Source organism: Mustela erminea, chromosome 14, assembly GCF_009829155.1.
Source record: "Mustela erminea isolate mMusErm1 chromosome 14, mMusErm1.Pri, whole genome shotgun sequence".
Classification (NCBI taxonomy): Eukaryota; Metazoa; Chordata; class Mammalia; order Carnivora; family Mustelidae; genus Mustela; species Mustela erminea.
Genome location: NC_045627.1, coordinates 15,047,773 through 15,067,461, shown reverse-complemented (window position 1 = coordinate 15,067,461; position 19,689 = coordinate 15,047,773). Strand labels below are relative to the sequence as shown.

Sequence of the window (19,689 nt, the reverse complement as noted above, 5' to 3'; positions counted from 1 at the left end):
CCCCCCATGTTGCATCACCACTTCCTCATATCAGGGAGATCATATGATAGTTGTCTTTCTCCGCTTGACATATTTTGCTAAGCATGGTATCTTCTAGTTCCATCCATGTTGTCGCAAATGGCACGATTTCATTTCTTTTGATGGCTGCATAGTATTCCATTGTGTATATATACCACATCTTCTTTATCCATTCATCGGTTGATGGACATCTAGGTTCTTTCCATAGTTTGCCTATTGTGGACATTGCTGCTATAAACATTCGGGTGCACGTGCCCCTTCCGATCGCTACTTTGGATCTTTAGGGTAAATACCCAGTAGTGCAATTGCTGAGTCATAGGGTAGTTCTATTTTCAACATTTTGAGGAACCTCCATGCTGTTTTCCAGAGTGGTTGCACCAGCTTGCATCCCCACCAACAGTGTAGGAGGGTTCTCCTTTCTCCACATCCTCGCCAGCATCTGTCATTTCCTGACTTGTTAATTTTAGCCATTCTGACTGGTGTGAGGTGATACCTCATTGTGGTTTTGATTTGTATTTCCCTGATGCCGAGTGATGTGGAGCACTTTTTCATGTGTCTGTTGGCCATCTGGATGTCTTCTTTGCAGAAATGTCTGTTCATGTCCTCTGCCCCTTTCTTGATTGGATTATTTGTTCTTTGGGTGTTGAGTTTGCTAAGTTCTTTATAGATTTTGGACACTAGCCCTTTATCTGATATGTCGTTTGCAAATATTTTCTCCCATTCTGTCAGTTGTCTTTTGGTTTTGTTAACTGTTTCCTTTGATGTGCAAAAGCTTTTGATCTTGATAAAATCCCAATAGTTCATTTTTGCCCTTGCTTCCCTTGCCTTTGGCGATGTTCCTAGGAAGATGTTGCTGCGGCTGAGGTCGAAGAGGTTGCTGCCTGTGTTCTCCTCAAGGATTTTGATGGATTCCTTTCGCACATTGAGGTCCTTCATCCATTTTGAGTCTATTTTCGTGTGTGGTGTAAGGAAATGGTCCAATTTCATTTTTCTGCATGTGGCTGTCCTGTTTTCCCAACACCATTTATTGAAGAGGCTGTCTTTTGTCCATTGGACATTCTTTCCTGCTTTGTCAAAGATTAGTTGACCATAGATTTTAGGGTCTATTTCTGGGCTTTCTATTCTCTTCCATTGATCTATGTGTCTGTTTTTGTGCCAGTACCATGCTGTCTTGTTGATGACAGCTTTGTAATAGAGCTTGAAGTACGGAATTGTGATGCCACCAACTTTAGCTTTCTTTTTCAACATTCCTTTGGCTATTTGAGGTCTTTTCTGGTTCCATATAAATTTAAGGATTATTTGTTCCATTTCTTTGAAAAAGATGGATGGCACTTTGATAGGAATTGCATTAAATGTGTAGATTGCTTTAGGTAGCATAGACATTTTCACAATATTAATTCTTCCAATCCAGGAGCATGGAACATTTTTCCATTTCTTTGTGTCTTCCTCAATTTATTTCATGAGTACTTTATAGTTTTCTGAGTATAGATTCTTTGCCTCTTTGGTTATATCCTGACACTTTACTGAATTCCTGTACAAGTTCTAGCAGTTTTGGAGTGGAGTCTTTTGGGGTTTCCACATACAGTATCATATCATCTGTGAAGCGTGATAGTTTGACTTCTTCTTTTCTGATTTGGATGCTTTTAATTTCCTTTTGTTGTCTGATTGCTGAGGCTAGGACTTCAAGTACTATGTTGAAGAGCAGTGGTGATAATGGTCATCTCTGCCGTGTTCCTGACCTTAGCGGAAAAGCTTTCAGTTTTTCTCCATTGAGAATATTTGCGGTGGGTTGTTCATAAATGGCTTTGAGAATATTGAGATATGTGCCCTCTATCCCTACACTTTGAAGAGTTTTGATCAAGAAGGGATGCCGTACTTTGTCAAATGCTTTTTCAGCACCTATTGAGAGTATCATATGGTTCTTGTTCTTTCTTCTATTGATGTGTTGTGTCACATTGATTTGGGGATGTTGAACCAACCTTGCAGCCCTGGAATGAATCCCACTTGGTCGTGGTGAATAATCATTTTAATGTACTGTTTAATCCTATTGGCTAGAATTTTGGTGAGAATTTTTGCATCTGTGTTCATCAAGGATATTGGTCTATAGCTCTCTTTTATGATGGGATCCTTGTCTGATTTTGGGATCAAGGTGATGCTGGCTTCATAAAATGAGTTTGGAAGTTTTCCTTCCATTTCCATCTTTTGGAACAGTTTCAGGAGAATAGGAATTAGTTCTTCTTTAAATGTTTGGTAGAATTCCCCCGGGAAGCCGTCTGGCCCTGGGCTTTTGTTTGTTTGGAGATTTTGATGACTGTTTCAATCTCCTTACTGGTTATGGGTCTGTTCAGGTTTTCTATTTCTTCCTGGTTCAGTTGTGGTAGTTTATATGTTTCTAGGAATGCATCCATTTCTTCCAGATTGTCAAATTTGTTGGCGTAGAGTTGCTCATAGTATATTCTTATAATTGTTTGTATTTCCTTGGTGTTAGTTGTGATCGCTCCTCTTTCATTCATGATTTTATTTATTTGGATCCTTTCTCTTTTCTTTTTGATAGGTCTGCCAGGGGTTTATCAATCTTATTAATTCTTTTAAAGAACTATCTCCTAGTTTCATTGATTTGTTCTGTTGGTTGTTTGGTTTCTATTTCATTGATTTCTGCTCTGATCTTTATGATTTCTCTTCTCCTGCTGGGTTTAGGGATTCTTTCTTGTTCTTTCTCCAGCTCCTTTATGTGTAGTGTTAGGTTGTGTACCTGAGACCTTTCTTGTTTTTTTTTTTTTTTAAAGATTTTATTTATTTATTAATTTGACAGGCAGAGATCACAAGGAGGCAGAGAGGCAAGCAGAGAGAGGGAGAGAGAGGGAATCAGGCTCCCTGCTGAGCAGAGAACCTGATGCGGGACGCGATCCCAGGACCCTGAGATCATGACCTGAGCCAAAGGCAGCGGCTTAACCCACTGAGCCACCCAGGTGCCCCCTTTCTTGTTTCTGGAGAAAGGCTTGTACTGCTATATATTTTCCTCTTGGGACTGCCTTTGTTGTGTCCCACAGATTTTGAACCATTGTGTTTTCATTATCATTTATTTCCATGAATGTTTTTCCATTCTTCTTTAATTTCCTGGTTGACCCATTCATTCTTTTTTTTTTTATTAAATTGATTTATTAATTTCAGAAAAACAGTATTCATTATTTTTTCACCACACCCAGTGCTCCATGCAATCCGTGCCCTCTATAATACCCACCACCTGGTACCCCATCCTCCCACCCATACCCCGCCACTTCAAACCCCTCAGATTGTTTTTCAGAATCCATAGTTTCTCATGATTCACCTCCCCTTCCAATTTACCCCAACTCCCTTCTCCTCTCTAACACCCCTTGTCCTCTATGCTATTTGTTATGCTCCAAAAATAAGTGAAACCATATGATAATTGACTCTCTCTGCTTGACTGATTTCACTTAGCATAATCTCTTCCAGTCCCGTCCATGTTGCTACAACAGTTGGGTATTCGTCCTTTCTGATGGAGGCATAATACTCCATAGTGTATATGGAACACATCTCCTTATCCATTCATCAGTTGAAGGGCATCTTGGTTCTTTCCATAGGTTGGCGACTGTGGCCATTGCTGCTATAAACATTGGGGTACAGATGGCTCTTCTTTTCACGACATCTGTATCTGTGGGGTAAATACCCAGGAGTGCAATGGCAGGGTCATAGGGAAGTCCTATTTTTAATTTCTTGAGGAATCTCCACACTGTTCTCCAAAGAGGCTGCACCAACTTGCATTTCCACCAACAGTGGAAGAGGGTTCCCATTTCTCCACATCCTCTCCAACACAGGTTGTTTCCTGTTTTGTTAATTTTGGCCATTCTAACTGGTGTAAGGTGATATCTTGATGTGTCTACGGCCATACCACCCTGAACGCGTCCGATCTCATTTGACTCATTCATTATTTAGAAGGATGCTGTTTAGTCTCCATGTATTTGGGTTCTTTCCAAATTTCCTCTTGTGGTTGAGTTCTAGCTTCAGAGAATTGTGGTCTGAAAATATGCAGGGAATAATCCCAAACTTTTGATACTTGTTGAGACCTGATTTAGGGCCGAGGATGTGATCTATTCTGAAGAATGTTCCCTGTGCACTAGAGAAGAATGTGTTCTGTTGCTTTGGGATGTAATGTTCTGAATATACATGTGATGTCCATCTGGTCCAGGGTGTCATTTAAGGCCTTTATTTCCTTGTTGATCTTTTGCTTGGATGATCTGTCCATTTCAGTGAGGGGAGTGTTAAAGTCCCCCACTATTATTGTATTATTGTTGATGTGTTTCTTTGATTTTGTTATTAATTGGTTTATATAGTTGGCTGCTCCCACGTTGGGGACATAGATATTTAAAATTGTAAGATCTTCTTGTTGGACAGATCCTTTGAGTATGATATAGTGTCCTTCCTCATCTCTTATTATAGTCTTTGGCTTAAAATCTAATGGCTCTGATGTAAAGATTGCCACTCCTGCTTTCTTCTGATGTCCATTAGCATGGTAAATTCTTTTCCACGCCCTCACTTTAAATCTGGAGGTGTATTCAGGTTTAAAATGAGTTTCTTGTAGGCAACATACAGATGGGTTTTGTTTTTTTTATCCATTCTGATACCCTCTGTCTTTTGATTGGGGCATTTAGCACATTCACATTCAGGGTAACTATTGAGAGATATGAATTTAGTGCCATTGTATTGCCTGTAAGGTGACTGTTACTGTATATTGTCTCTGTTCCTTACTGATCTACCACTTGTAGGCACTCTTTTTGCTTAGAGGACCCCTTTCAATATTTCCTGTAGAGATGGTTTGGTGTTTGCAAATTCTTTCAGTTTTTGTTTGTCCTGGAAGCTTTTAATCTCTCCTTCTATTTTCAATGATAGCCTAGCTGGATATAGTATTCTTGGCTGCATGTTTTTCTTGTTTAGTGCTCTGAATATATCATGCCAGCTCTTTCTGTTCTGCCAGGTCTCTGTGGAGAAGTCTGCTGCCAATCTATTATTTTTACCATTGTATGTTACAGACTTCTTTTCCCGGGCTGCTTTCAGGATTTTCTCTTTGTCACTAAGACATGTAAATTTTACTATTAGGTGATGGAGTGTGGACCTATTCTTATTGACTCTGAGGGGTGTTTTCTGCACCTCCTGGGTTTTGATGCTTGTTCCCTTTGCCATATTGGGGAAATTCTCTACAATAATTGTCTCCAGTATACCTTCTGCTCCCCTGTCTCTTTCTTCTTTTTCTGGAATCCCAATTATTCTAATGTTGTTTCGTCTTATGGTGTCACTTATCTCTCGAATTCTCCTCTCATGGTCCTGTAGCTGTTTGTCCCTCTTTTGCTCAGCTTCTTTATTCTCTGTCATTTGGTCTTCTATATAGTTAATTCTTTCTTCTGCCTCATTTATCCTAGCAGTGAGAGCCTCCATTTTTTATTTCACCTCATTAATAGCTTTTTTATTTCAACTTGGTTAGATTTTAGTTCTTTTATTTCTCCAAATAGGGCTTTTATATCTCCCGAGAGGGTTTCTCTAATATCTTCAGTGCCTTTTTTGAGCCTGGCTAGAACCTTGAGAATCGTCATTCTGAACGCTAGATCTGACATATTACCAATATCTGTATTGATTAGATCCCTAGCCTTGCCTTCGGTACTGCCTCTTGTTCTTTTTTTTTTTTTTTTTTTTTTTTTTGTGGTGAAATTTTCCGCCTTGTCCTTTTGTCCAGATAAGAATGTAGGAAGGAGCAAGTAAAATACTAAAAGGCTGGCAACAACCCAAGGAAAATATGCTTTAACCAAATCAGAAGAGATCCCAAATCCTGAAGGGGGAGATAGGGGATAAAAAGAGGTTCAGAAAGAAAAAAAAGAAGAAAGAAAGAAAGAAAGAAAGAAAGAAAGAAAGAAAGAAAGAAAGAAAGAAAGAAAACAATTATAAAAATAAAACGAATGAAGAAAAAATATAAAAAAGATAAATAAATATATATATATATATATATATATATATATATATATATATATTAGATAACCTAGTTTAAAAACGTTAAAAAAGAAAAGGGTAAAAATTAAAAAAATTTTAGCAGAAGAAGAGAAAAAACATTGAAGAAGAAAAAAAAATTAAATTAACTGCAAGACTAAAGAATCGTGGGGAGAAAGTCATGAGTTCCGTGCTTTGCTTTCTCCTCCTCTGGAATTCTGCTGCTCTCCTTGGTATTGAAACTGCACTCCTTGGTAGGTGAACTTGGTCTTGGCTGGATTTCTTGTTGATCTTCTGGGGGAGGGGCCCGTTGTAGTGACTCTCAAGTGTCTTTTCCCCAGGCGGAATTGCATCGCCCTTACCAGAGGCCGGGCTGAGTAATCCCCTCACGTTTTCTTTCAGGAACTTTTGTTCCCTGAGTGCTTTCTGTAGAGTTCTGGAGGATGGGAATGAAAATGGTGGCCTCCTGTTCTCTGCCCTGAGGAGCCGAGAGCCCGGGGCCCCACTCCTCAGTGCACCCTCAGAGAACAGCGCCCAATAACTCCGCCTGCCTGACTTCCAGCCACGCTCCAAGCTCACCGAGCCTGTGACCAGTTCAAGGTAATCCTGAGCTGTGAGCTGACTCTTGGCTCTGTCTCTGTAGCTGGCTTCCCCGTTCTAATACCTGTAAGCTATGTGACACTCAGACACCCCCCATCCTTCTTTGATTCTGCGGGACCTGAGGCCACGCTGACCCCGCGTGGGCTTCGCCCCGGTTTAGCCTCTGGAGCGATGTCCCTCAGCAGAACAGACTTTTAAAAGTCCTGATTTTGTGCTTTGTTGCTCCGCCGCTTGCCGGGATACGGCCCCTCCCTCCGGGGTCTGTCTTCCCATGGCTTTGGATTCACTTCTCCGCTAGTCCTAACCTTTTAGAAAGTAGTTGATTTTCTGTTTCTGGAATTGCTGTTCTTCTGCTCTTTGATATGCTGTTGGTTTTGTACGTGTTTGCAATCTTTAGATAAGCTAGCTGATCTCCTGTTAGCTGAAGTAGTCTCAGCCTGCTACTTCTCCGCCATTTTGACTCCTCCTAAAAGAGCTTTTTAAATGCCTTTTTATGTCTAGCACATGTCTAGCAATTCAATGTAGTTGAATTGATTCAAGACCAAAACTGAGACTGACGTTCTCCTGAATGAATATAGAAAGAGGAAAGGAAGGGCATTGGGGGTAATGTGCAAGGGCTGATTAAAAAGATGAGTTGTGGAAACCAAATAGGAGAAAAAAAGAAGGGAAGACTTGAGCCTATATAGATAGTGACCAGATGGTGGGGTCTTTGGGTTCAGGACCTGGTAGGGTTGAAGAGTTGCTGGAATTAGCTTTCTAGAAGGTGAGCAGGGACAAGAGGAAATGGCAGGTGACAGGACCCCCAGACGTGGGGAGGTGAAAAACAGTGCCTGGGTCTAGGGTGTGGTTTGGGCATACCTGCATGGTGGGACAGGGGGTGGAGGACAGCCTCCTTGCAGTGTGGAAGTCAGGTATGACCTTTGGAAATGCTGAAATCAGTGCTAGTTACAAGAGAAAGAGTGAGTCAGGCCCTGAAATCTTCTGTGAGTATGCCAGGATGAGTGAAAGACTGTGTGCTGCTCGGGTGGGTGGGCTAGTTGGCATGCAGACTGGTTGTGTGACTAGCAGAGAAGCATTGGTGTGCATGAGGGGAAGCACTGCCATGGTCTGGATATTGTAATGTGGAGCAGGGAGGATGCCGACTTCATCTTAGGCCTGGCAGTATGTGGGAATAATGAAAGACTTATCTGGCAGTCTACAGGGAAGCAGTCCCCTCAAGGGACTCCATGTTTTAGGTGGAGCCAGAAGATATTTGGTGCAGGAGAGGGGATTTGGTGAGCTTTATTGGATCTCGGGCGTGGACAGGTTGTGGTTAGGAAGGGGGGGTGAGATTAAGTGATGCCCAGAGCCATATGGAAGTGACAGTCAGAAACGCTGGTCATGTGGGAAGCTTGGATTTCTAGGAACATGGATGGAAACCAGTGAAAGACCAGAGGGGACATCCCTGCTGTGTGCCTAGTCTAATGGTTGTCTATTTATTGATTCTGGTGTCAAGCATCTTGTGGGGGGGTGAGGAATAGGGGCTGGGTTTCAGGCAGGAGAAAGGAGAATATCTCCTTATGTTGCCATGGGGTGCGGTAAGGATTATCTTCAGTCCGTTATTGCTTAACTTCTGGATGACTCCAGGAATAATTCCGTGTCAAATATGTCCAGTGATATTAATACCTAAAAGTGGATGTGGATGGAAAACATGGCACTTGACAGAGTTTTTCTGAAATTTGAAGTTTCCATGGCATCAGAAAAAGTGTGCTTGCAGACTTTTTGAAAAGTCTGGACTCTTTTCTGTTCCAGACTCTTCTGGACTTTTCTCTTTGAGTTCTTAATGCTTTCCAGACATAACTAGAAATAATTTTACATGGTGGCATATTAGGTGGTGTGTCACACCAGGTGTCCTTCCATGCAAGCTGACTTTAGGGGATGACTAGTCCCGACTCCTGATTCCCCCTTTTCCACCAGCCTTCTCCCACCATGTCCTTGACCACATCCCCTTTCTCAGCACTGATGTACTGAGCTGAACCTTTCATCTGCTAGGTAGTTAGTATTTCATCCGCATTAGGATTTTGTATTTGCATATAATCTGTATAAGGGACATTTTTAGGTCTGTAAATAGGTGCATTTTTCAAATGTATATTTCTCTTTCATAATAATGATGATAATAAAAGTGTTGATTTAGCATTGAAGCACAATCAGCATACCTGCTGTCTTATGATCTGATTACTCGCTGAGTCAAAAGGGCTTCCCTATGTGGATTTTACCTCCTTACCAGGTATGAAACTCCAGGTTGTTCATCTGCCCTTGGCATAGAATACTGCACACAAAGGAAGTTCTAAAATCTACTGGCCAGTGTCAGGAAAAGGAGTCTTTCCTGCACCCTGATTAGCATGGATTATTGTTGACAGAAAGTTTGTATCAGTGGGCAGCGTCTGTTATTCAGATCCATTTTTTTTCCTGCTTTTCATTACTGTGTTATCCTTGGGGTTATCTCTTTATGTGCTTGCTGACCTTCATGGCTGGTGAAGCTCCTTGGTGTGAGTTTCTTCTTCCCCGTCAACATTTCCACAGTAATGTTGAAAAACAGCTCCTCCCAAACCCCATGACTTACATAGGCCTTATGGCAACAAGTGTCTGTTTTTCTTCCTCACCAGTCTCCATTGGTTGGGGTGGTTCTGTCTCTGGCTGCTGGTTGCTTGGGGTGGGCTCCATGATGGGTTGGGTCCATATCTGCTCCAGGAGTTTCCTTGTATCCCTTAGAGTAGAGACTGCCTGAGATTCTCCAGCCATAACTGGGTCATATTTCTAAGGACTGCCTGCCCCAAATCATTTGTGGGCGTGTGTCATCCAAAGGTGTGGCTTCAGCTAAAGAAGAATTTGTGGCATTTTTACAAACTATCCCAAGAGGGAAAGAGGACAAGGACCAAGACAGTTGTTAGAAGGTGAAATCACCGGAGTCATATTAGCTTTTAAGTAATAACAGTGCATCACTAATGACATTTATTCTTGTCAGTGTTTTTTGTCTTTTGTCTGACGAGGTTATTTTCCTTGTTCTCACTGTTCTATTTATAAAATTCAGTTTTATTTAAGTTGTCAAGTTCACCTTGAATTTTTATTTCCCCTTTTTCTGTATAGTCCTGTAATCTTGAGCAACCTGCTTTCATGATTTCATGCCATTGTCTAGGGAATTTGTGTAAGCTAGTAAATGATACCATCTTCATTTACACTTGGATGTGTAGGCAGGGCTGGGAAGGCTCTTAGTTCTCTGGCGTGGGGTGGGGTTGGCAGCAGGAGGGATGGAGGGATAGGAAGGACTGGGGGGGGGGTCATTTCCTACTAGGGAAGAACCACACTGAGCTCCTTCTTCCTTTTGAGGGTTTCCACTGGGGCTCCCAAGTGGGATAAGGATCTTTCCACTTCCTTTGGTGTTTCCAGAAGCAGGTTTTGTGAGGCTCTGTTATGATCCTTTCAATTAAAAAAGAGGGGAAATGGTATGAAAAGTATTATATGTGAGGAAATGGAGGGATAATCCCATTGATTTCATAGGTTTGTTTGTTGGTAGTGCTTATTGCTGTATTGGGATCAAGTGGCATTTAATAAGGCCAGTCTCAAACATTACTGAATTGTACCTGTGAAAAGAAGCTGGAGTCTGCTGTGGTTGGGCCAAGAAACAGGTGAGGCTCAGAGGACCTGAAGCAGTGTTAGATACAGTCCTTCATGGAGAAACCCACTGTGTGTTTTTGTAATTGGGGTGTCAGGACCTGATAATACAGTTGAGTAGGTGTGAGTCAACAGGCAAGCTTCACACTCTGCACTGGCCAGATGTAGGAAACCTTTGCTTGAGAAGCACCAACATCCATTCACGAGAACACACTCCTCCCAGCACATGCAGATATTTCAGATTAAGTTCCCCAGATTTCGATGGGAATTCTACCCCTGGGAGAGAGGGAGTCTCCAGGGCAGTTGTGTAAACATTCTTCCCTCCCACTGTGTCCACCTTCATTCCTCACTCTTCACCTTCACCAGACCTGCCAAGTCCAAGACTGAAGGCCCTGGAATCCTGGCAAGCAGTCTGGACCCCAGTGAAAGACAAACAGAGATGGTAGATCATTTGCTTTTAATTGAGAAAGGGCTTCCATGTGAATAGAGGGCATGAGTGAATATTCACAAATGTGACTACTTATTAATATCATTACTTACAAGGGAGAGGAAAGCAAGCAGAAAAATTAATAAACACCTTTGAGTTCGCAAATGATCATCTGTTTCTCAGCAGGTAGCACTATTAAAAACTTGGCTCAATGAAAATATTGTAATTCATTTGAAATCTCAAAGACGGACTTAATTTCTGACTTAGGGCAACTCATTTAACCCAATGGTTTCCTACGACAAGCACGCACAGATGTGTGAAAACGTGCACGCGCATATACAGACATGAGTTCTGTTGTCATAGTGGCATTTAGAAAGCTTGTCTCATTTGATTTCCTTTGAAATATCTGCTTGCTGGAAATGCTGGCAAACGTTATCTGCTGAGGGCCCAGAAGGGACAGCTGGAGCCTGGAGCCTTGACTTAGATGCCACTGTGGCCACAAGGCACTAAGCACCTGGACTGAGGTGCTGTGCTTGGTCCAGGAGATCACCGGGGCACATAGACCTCACAGTTCCTGCTGAGGTAGAGCTTCAATCTAGTGTTTTATCAATGAGAAAACGCTGCACAGCGTGTCCAGGGTCTTCAGCTAGGAGGTGGCACAGCTGGGACACAGACTTCTGTCTGTCTGTCTGCATGACCTATGCTCTGGCATAACCCTTTTGGTGATAGGGATGATTCAGATGATTTTGCTAAAAATATCTCATTGCTAGAAATTATTTGGATTTTCTACTTTATAAAATTTTACTACAACTGCAATCTCTTCCACTGTGAATTCAGAGCCCTTTATACTTCTTTTTTTCCCATAAAGCAGTTTATATGCTTTTGCTTTTTATTTGTGGATTGCAAGATCACAAGAGTAACAGGAACTGGGTCCTGATTTCCTTCCAGTTTGGGCATTCGTAGACCTCTGCTTTCTCATTCCTGCCATGGGTATTTTCATCAAGCCAGGCATAAAGCATTTTTATCTCACCGGGAATTCGGAATTCGATGCTGTCCTGGGGGTCTGTGGACTTCTGTAGATAACAGGAGTGAGGGAGGGTCTGTTAAGCTCTGCTTCGAAAGCCAGCAGGGTGTTTGTGGACGCTGACAAGCAAGCGAATCCTAAAATGCATGCGGACATGCAGAGGACTGCACTGAAACGGTCTTGGAAAAGAACACTGTTGGGAGACTCGTGCTTCTGACTTCAGAACTTCCCACAGAGCTACAGTGATCGTGATAGTATAGGACTGGCCGAAGGCTAGACACACAGATGCATGAAAGTCCGGAAATAAATCCTTATATCTAAGATCAGTTCATTTTCGGCAAGAGAGCCAGAACAACTTAATGAGGAAAGAATGGCTTTTTATAAATGGTGCTGGGAGACTGGATACCATGTGCAAAGGAGGAAAGTTGATTCCTTACATCGTACACCAGAATTAACTCAAAGTAGATCCTAGGCCTAAACATAAGAACTAAACTCTACAGCTCCTTTTTTTTTTTTCTTTAATTAATTTATTTATCTGAGAGAGAGCATGCATGCAGGGAGGGGCAGAGGGCAAGAAGCAGACTCTGCTAAACTCTGTGCCTTGTAGAAGAAAATACAGGAGTAAATCTTCGTAAACTTGAGTCAGGCAAAGTCTTACTTGACACAACACGAAAATAATTTTTGGTTGGAAACTAACCTTTGTGGAAAAAACAGAGCTAGAGGGACTGGATTCAGGAATCTGCTTATTTTTAGGTTCAATAAATTAAAGACAGCATGAAACAGGCTAGTAATAACTTTTGATATGTGTTAACTTACAATAAGCATTGTCAAATTTCTTTCTGTAATCCCGTGCTTATTAGGAATTTGTCAAGGTCCTTCCCATAGTTTCAAGGAAAATAGGTGGTTTTGTTTTGCTTTCTTGCATGTCGTGTATAGGCACTTAGGGGCATTTTTTTCCTGCATATGCCTGTGTCCAGAGAGTCACAGCTTCTCTGATGTCCTGGTGCCCAGGTTGTTGATTGGGAACTCTCAGGCCCTGCCATGGCCCCTACAGACAGCACAGAGAAACTTGGATGCTTGAGATGGTCAGGGCATTCATAATCTGTCTTTTACCACTCAGCTGTATTTCAGAGATAATATTCAGATATTTTCAGAGACCGGTTAAGCTTAGATTTTAATAAACATTTCCTGAGCTACCACCCTCTTTCCCCCGTGTGTCAGACACAGGATGAATGAAATGCCCTGGTCCCCATGGAAGTCAGGGTCTATGTGTCACCAAGTCACCGAGGGCCACCACGCTGGGCAGGGGCTCAGCTTTCCCTGGGCTTCCAATCATTCTCTGGAGGCCACAGTGCAGAGGGGAGGGCAGACCAGCTTCCTTCCTTGTTCTCTTCCTCGCCCAGTGCCCTCTCCTGGCCAGTCTCTTGGGAAGGACTTTCTGCAGAACCAGATCCTTGGTGGTTGACAACAAGATGGGTTGTGCATGCAGAGAAGGGCCCCTGGCAGGCCAGGTGGTGCTCTGCTCGCTCTCGAGTTCAAGAACTTGGCTTTGGAGTACAAGCGCGTCTGTAACTGAACACTGTCAACAGTTTCAAGTACACCTCTAACTGCTGTGATTCTCAGAAATCGTCTTAGGGAAATCAAAGGTTGTGGTGGTGGGGAATTAGCCAAATATTAATGTAGTTTTGCATTCATTAATTTTTAACATGAAAACATTCCCAAAATGTATCTTTCTTGATTGTTATTTTTTTTCTGTGGAACCAAGGCTTGGAGAGCATCTGTGCGTATGGGATGTCCCGCCGTGGCCCGGAGCCCTCAGCTCCCAGCGGTGGGGCAAGGGTCACTTCCCCCTGGTGAGAGGGAGGGGGCGTGTCTCACCTCAGGCTGGGTCCTGAGACTAGTTGCCACCTGATTGTCGTGTTGCCGATGGAGAGGATGGGGCATTTCCCGGGAGCACGGGATGGTGCCTGCGTGGCAAGTGAGTGCTCCTCGGGGCTCCTCTTGATGACCTCTATAGCCCCATACCTGTGAAATCGCACCCTTCTGACGGCTCCACGTCTCCTTCATAAATGTTGAGTTTCTAGAGGCAGTGAGGAGCTGCTGAGAAGGAAAGTGACCTCAGATGCCCCTCACCTGGGAGGCCTCCCTCTGAGGCACACAGTGAACTCCCAGACCCTGTGGGCAGAGCCTGGTGTCCTGCTGAGGTCGGGGTTCAGGGAAGGGAACTAGTGGCCCATCTGCTCTCTGCTGCTGAAGCCACAAGCCCCGCAACAACCCTGCTGAGCTCCCACCGCCGATGCTTGCCTGTCTCCCCCTTTCCTCCCTTCACATCTGCGTGCACGCTTCCTTGAATGCAAACAGCAGAAACAGACTTTGGATCATTTGAGCAAACACAGCAACAAAGAGCCTTGCAGTGTTTTCTTGTCAAGCTGGAGGCAAAGCTGATGGTCCTCATTTCAGTGAGACCAGAGCTGCCAGGGAGCGACAGGGTGAGGACAGGTGCACCCCGTCCTTGGACAGACGCCTGGGGGGGGCAGCTGTTGGCTGCTGAGCTCGCTCCTTTCAGGAGTCAGGTGCTCTGGATCTCCAGGGCCCAGCTCACACATGGGGACCACGAGCTAGTTTCCTAGACTGTGTGGTCTCCCTGGGAGAAGTCCCAGCGCTCTTAGAGGAGGGCGAGTGGATGTGGGGGAACCATGGGGATAATGCCCCTGTGCCTCTCCCCATGGGACGGTCATCCAGCACCTGCCCTGTGCCAGGCGGGTGGGCTCACGGTGGTGGCTATGCAGTCGGCAACGGGCTGGCCTCTAAGGGTCCGCCAGCTCTGACCCGTGGCTTCACAGATGTGCTCAGTCATCTTCGCATGGCTCTTTGCCTGGGTCCTTCTCTGTCTGGGTGACCTTTGGGCATAGCCCGCATGGAAGCCTTTCGTCACCCCGCCCGCCCCGGCTCCCATGTGCCTCTCCAGACGTTCTGTCGTGGACCGTTGACTGTCGGTGTTCTCACTGGCCTTGTCTGTCCCACTCTTCTCTTCAGGCTCCTCATGAAGTCCTCCCTCTGTCCCTGGCACCTTGCTCAGTTTCTAGTTGAAGCCCCGTCAGTGTTCAGTGGGTGAATGTTGGGGGGCTGCCCATTAGGAAGGTCATGGTGATAGCAGGAGTGTTGGCCCTGCCCTTACTTGTGGAGCCACCCCCCATCCAAAGCTCCAGGTGGTGTCTGAGCACTTTCCTTGTGCTCGTTGGGACTGCACTAGTAAAGAAGAGTAAAAACGGATCACGGGGTAGAGCTCGGATAGGCCCTTGGTTACTTTGTGTAAGAGCGGGAACTACAGAGAGTGCTTCCGGAGTCCAGAGACCAGGTTCGAGTGTGTACTGCGCCCCCAGCTGCCTCTGAGATCTCGGGATGTCCCCGCGCTTCCCGGGCCTAGCTTCCCCTTCCTGCACATGTGGAGTTGACCCGTGCCAGTGGCGCCTCACCACACTCGGTTTTTCTGAGTTCGTGGAGAGATGAGAACACTGGCCTTTGGGCCTTCTGTGAATCTGGGGTGTGACTCATGGCCGCGCTGCGGCCGTTCTTGGTGGGCGCCTTGTAGGCGGCTCTCCTGGCTTCACTCAGGCACTTCCTTCTGTTCAGGTCTGATCACGCAGGGGCCGCTTCCCCTCTGCATTTCCATCATCCTTCCCAGAGCCCCAGCAGGGACTTGTGGTGAAAAGCACCCAACCTGCTTCCATGGTCCAAGCTGTCCCTTTGCAGAAACTGGGGCTGGGGTTCCGGCAGGCCTGTCCTGTCGGCAGACCGCCCTCCAGCTAGGCCGCCTCCCTCAGTCCCGAAACTCGCTGCTCCCTCTCTGGGCTGTTCTGGCTCTTCCAGGAGAACACGGTCTAGCAGAGTAGTGAGAAAGAGAAAAGACTCTGAAGCCCGCTCTCCTGCTTCTTCCCACAGATCACCAAGGAAAACAGAAACCATCTTTTGCCGGATATTGTGACATGTGCAGAGCGGCAGGAAGTGAAGACGGTTTGCATCCCTGCGCTGTGCGCTTGAAGGAATGTGCTGGTTCACACGGAGCCTAGTGGGTGCTCCGCCTGTCAGAGATTTATGCCTTTGGGCTTACCAAACCTTGTGGGCTTTTCCAGAGAAAGCCTGACAGCTGTTTTCCATAAAATGTTTAAAAGCTCACATTAGCCTGAGTGCTGGATTGGCCCGATGAGGTGAGCCTTCTGCTGTGGCTTATTTATGCTGAATGATTTCTGTTTATTTCCTCTTGCAGTTGTGCATACGACTTTGGCAAATTATGAAATGAGGAATGGTTTTCAGAGTATTAGATGGGACTTGCCCCCATTGAAGTTTGTAAGTGTGTTCCGGGGAAGGGGGAGAAGGGCGTTCACTACCTAATCAGTTTTTCCCATTGTGAAAATTAACCCCCTCTCCAGGGGCAGCTTCGGCTCCCAGGCGTAGGAGTTAGTTTTTTTTATTTTTTTAAATGGTTACTTCAGAGAAAAGCCATTTGGAATCCTTCCCATGCATCTCATTGTTCATGTGATTGCTTATTGCTTAATAAAAAGAAACGAAACATGGTGGTTGCAAACATGGGAGTCCGGTGTGGGAGGGGCACAGTTTCCTTGGAGATGCTGAGAGCTGCAGTGCCCCCACGGGCTGGGGCCTGTGGGTTCCGGTCAGAGCCCCCACTTTGGATACATCAACTTCGATGTGGCCTTAAACTCTTCTGTGCCCCGTTTCCCTTCAGAAAAAGGAGGAGATGAGTGTCGTGAAAGGAAGGCAAGGCCACCGCATGGGAGGACCCGTCATCAGCCGCCTGTGGGATCCCCTGGAGAGCACCCCCTACCTCTACACCAAGAGTCGTGGTGGGGAAAGCTCAGGCTGAGCCCACAGCAGGGCAGCTGCAGGAACGCCAGAGTCCCCGAGGGCTAAGACTTGCCTTCCTGGTGGCTGGTGGTCACTGCAGTGATAACCCGCACATTCCTTTTAGGTCATTTCGGGTGAAGATCTATGAATTCCCAGGATATTTTAGCAACTAGCCTTAGCTCCAGTCCAGCTGGTGTTCATGCCAGGTGTGTCTCCATCTGTCACCGAGGCCCCATCTGGCCATGTGGAGCCTAGACTTGTGTGTCCTATGAGCCCCGCGCTGGATGCACTGTGCCGGGAGCACTTGTGTCTCTGACCCAAGATGGTCGGGAGCCCGTGACGGGCTCTTTGGTCAGGATTCCTTCCTCAGCGCTTTCCACTAAGGGAGCCTCCTGAAGCTTGGTGTGGATTTGCTAAGCCTTTGAGGGCTCACATGTGAAGGGCCTCCTAGACTGCAAACTAATCTCATATGAAGCGTGCCTTGCCCGGTGTGGGGAAGGGGGCACCTCTGTCCCACTGGTTGGGTTGTTCAGGGAATCCGAGCTCGTGCTGACAGGTGGATGTGACTTCTGCCAAGCCCTCGGGGACCGAAGGAGCGAGCACTGCATGCAGGTGTGGTCTGGCAGTTCGGCCTCTGGATCAGACCTACTCTCATCCAGCCCCCATGGTGCGGAGAAGCCCTCCTTGGCCTCAGGTGACCTGAGAAAGGGGACAGGCTGGGGAAGCGTCACCTGTGTACCCCTGAAGACGGAGCCAGCAGGGAGCCCATCAGATGGAGGCTTTCTTGGCCTCCAGGGGTGCGGGCTCGTCAGAGCTTTCTGCCATGTGGAACAGACTTGGGGCGGCCCCCAGCATGCGTGTGGGACAAGGAGCTTCTGCACCCTCTCTTTAATGGTAGAGAAACGTGCTTTTCGTGACAGATGGAGAGTTTGGGCCAAGTTCCTGTGGCTCCAAAGCCCATGCTCTTTTATTTTTTAAAGATTTTATCTATTTACTTGACAGAGATCACAAGTAGGCAGAGAGAGAGGAGGAAGCAGGCTCCCCGCTGAGCAGAGAGCCTGACGTGGAACTCGATCCCAGGACCCCGAGATCATAACCTGAGCGGAAGGCAGAGGTTTAACCCACTGAGCCACCCAGGCGCCCGCCCATGTTCTTTTCATTCTTCCCACTGTGCTGGTGTTTTCTGTCCTTTTCTGTGCATCCCGTGCCCCCGATCTTGGCGTTGACGTGTAGCTGCGATCAGCTGTAGCAGCCATCAGCTAGAGGATCTCTGGGTGCTCATTGTGGCAGAGTCCCTGTATGCCTCTGGCAGATGGAATGCTCAGGGGCGTATGTGAAAGTACCCAGTGCTGTCCCTGTCTTCTAAGAAATGAAGCCTAAGAGAGGATACTGTTATGGTCTGAGTATTTGTGTCCTCCACAAATTCGTGTTGGGCTCTGATGCTCGGTGTGGTGGCATTAGGGGGGTTTTGGGAGGGGCTGCGGTCATGAGGGAGCCCTCAGGAAGGGAATTAATGCCCTGATGAAAGACCCTGGATGACTCTCTCTCTTCCACCCCTGGAGGTCATGGCGATAAGTGGCCATCTGTGAACCTGGAAGCACGCCCTCACCAGACTAATCTGCTGGAGTGTTCACCTTAGACTTGCCAGCCTCCAGCACCGTGAGCAATAAGTGCTGTTTAAGCCCCCATCTGTGGGACGGAAGAGGATGGAGTCACGGATATGTCTGACTCGGCTGCACACATGTAGCCAGTAGTAAAGGCTAAAGGGGGAAGAGGCGCCGAGGCGGAGCACCATCCCAGGCTGCTTGCCCAGCTGGCTCGGGCCCAGCAGAGGGGCTGATGCACACCCAGCCCTGTGGGTGCTGTTCCCTGAGAGCAGGTGCACTCGGTCAGAGACGGGTGTGGGGCCGGGACAGGCTGGCATCAGGAGTTCACATGTATTCTTGAGCTTGAAATGCCTGCCCTCCAGCCAGGCCCAGACGCCTCGCAGACACTTGGTCTGAGGCAGGACTCGAAGGAAGAATTCGTCTTGGAATGCACGCGATGGACATCTGTGCTACAGTGTGACGGACTGACACTGGAGTAACATGGCTGGACAGACCAGAGCAGAACCGATCTGGGAACGAGTTTATGAAATCCCCCTCCTCTCTTCCCCTGTAGCAGACCGTTGCACCAGCTACTTACCACATACATTTAAAAAATGATTTCTTTTTACCTCTGAATAAGCACGCAGGCAGGGATGGACAAGTTTTCAAAGGCACAGACTGTCCCCTGACAGTCAGGCCTGAGGCACCTGGCTCACTCCACTTCCAGCCTTCTGGTCAAGTGCAGGCGGGAGGGCAATGGCGGGTCGGGAAACGTAGAACCGGCCAGACTCCTGTCTGTCTTTCTGGGAGTTCACGAGGGGGTGTCAGGGAAGGCCGCCATGTGCGCACACGTGCGTGTGCAGGTGTGCTGGTGGCAGGTGCCACGTCCCTGGAGCATAATGATTTGGACAAAACCCTGAGGCAGCGGAGGGGGCTGACGGGGCTCAGGAGATGGGGGTCTGTGCATCGCCCACTTGATGGCCAAGGAGAAGCTGGAGCATCGTGTGATTTTAGAACAGTACTTGCCAGACAGATGATCTCAGCGCACAGTGCAAAATTTAGAATCAATAATGCCCGATTAGCCCCATGATTTATATAAAACCAAGCACTACAGTTTTTAGATCATTTTTAAAGGAGAAACAATTTCGTTCAGTGTCCAAATGCAAAAAATAACCCCGTGGTTGTATGCCGACTGCACGTTGCAGGAGCCCCAGCCTGAGATGTCACCTTAGGAGCATTTCCTTTAAGTGCTGGCGAGTCCAGTCTTTTGCAAGGAATACCCTGGAGAAACACCCGACTGGCTGAAGATCAGGTTAACGAGCATGTGCGTGTGCGTGCGTGTGTGTGGTGGGGGGGGCACCTGTGTGTCTCAGTCAGTTAAATGTCCGACTCGGCCTCAAATGGTGTCAGGACTTTGTGGGTGTGGGAGGGAGCCCCGAGTTGGACTCTGCGCTCAGCGTGAGTCTGCTTCCACACCACGTGCGCATGCACCCCTCGTCCCAGTTTTCCAGCTGTCAGGAGATACA

General features: G+C 46.5%; 1 pseudogene; it reads right to left on the bottom strand.

Moving 5' to 3' along the window:
* Positions 1-19,689, bottom strand: part of LOC116573607 — a 922,392-nt pseudogene that overhangs the window by 844,935 nt on the left and 57,768 nt on the right.